At 52.6% G+C, this 1005-nt stretch overlaps 1 protein-coding gene across 1 annotated transcript in view; it reads left to right on the forward strand.

The window, feature by feature from the left end:
• LOC119594800 (serine/arginine repetitive matrix protein 1-like) overlaps positions 1-1005 on the forward strand; it is an 11127-nt gene that overhangs the window by 147 nt on the left and 9975 nt on the right. The window lies entirely within an intron of this gene.

Consider the following 1005-nt stretch of genomic DNA (forward strand, 5'->3'; position numbering starts at 1 on the left):
AAAGATCAGAGAACAAAAACGAGGGGAAAAAATGAACTGAAGAACAGAAAAAGCTAGAATTTAAATGAGGACAAGCAAAAAGAAAAAAAGCAAATCAACACTCAAAACGAGGGGAAAAAAAAACAGGTACATGACAACCCCAACAAACAATCAAAAGTAGAAGAAAGACGAAGAAAAAATAGGAAAGGCGGCGAAGAAGAAGACGAAGAGAAAAGAAAGTGAAGACGAATAAAAAAAAAAAAAGCGAAGCAGCCAGAGAAAAATTAAGAAAAAAATAAAACGAAGAAAAAGCCGAAGGGAAAAAGAAGACGAACCCAAAAAGAGGAAAGAAGAAAAAAGAAGAAAAAAAATGGGGGAAAAGACAAGAATCCCCAAATCCTGAGCAGAAGCAACAGCACAGCGCTCGCGGAGAGGCGAAAACTCAAGCGGGCCCGACACCGGTGCCCCTCCGGGGGAACGAGGGGGGGCACTAAGACGAAGGGCTGACACGGCGCTGACTCTTGCTAAACCCCTGGTATGGGGGGAGGAGGGGGCCCGGGGGGTAGGAAGGGGGAAGGAGAGGGAGGAAAGGGAGGGAGGGAAAGGAAGGGTGGGAAGGAGAGGGAGGGAAGGGGAGGGGGGGAAGGAGGGGAGGGGAAAGGGAGGGAGGGAAGGAGAGTGGGAAGGAGGGAAGGAGAGGGAGGGGAAGGAGGGAAGACGGGGAGTGGGAAGGAGGAAAGAAGGGAGGTAGGCAGGAGGGGGGGAGGTAAAAGGTGGGGAAGGGGGGAGGGAGGGAAAAAGGGGGGGGGGGGAAGGGAAAGGGGGGGAAAGGGGGGGGAGGGGAAGGGGGGAAGGGGGGGAAAGGGGAAGGGAGGAAGGGAAAGGGGGGAGGAGGGAAAGGGGGAAAGGAAAGGGGGGGAAAGGGGGGGGAAGGGGTAACAGGTAATAGGTGAGGGAAGAAAGGATGGAAAACGAGGGAAAGAAAAAAGAACAGAAGGGGGGAAAAAGGGGGGGAAAGTAGTGGGC

Source organism: Penaeus monodon, chromosome 34 (genome assembly GCF_015228065.2).
Source record: "Penaeus monodon isolate SGIC_2016 chromosome 34, NSTDA_Pmon_1, whole genome shotgun sequence".
Lineage (NCBI taxonomy): Eukaryota > Metazoa > Arthropoda > Malacostraca > Decapoda > Penaeidae > Penaeus > Penaeus monodon.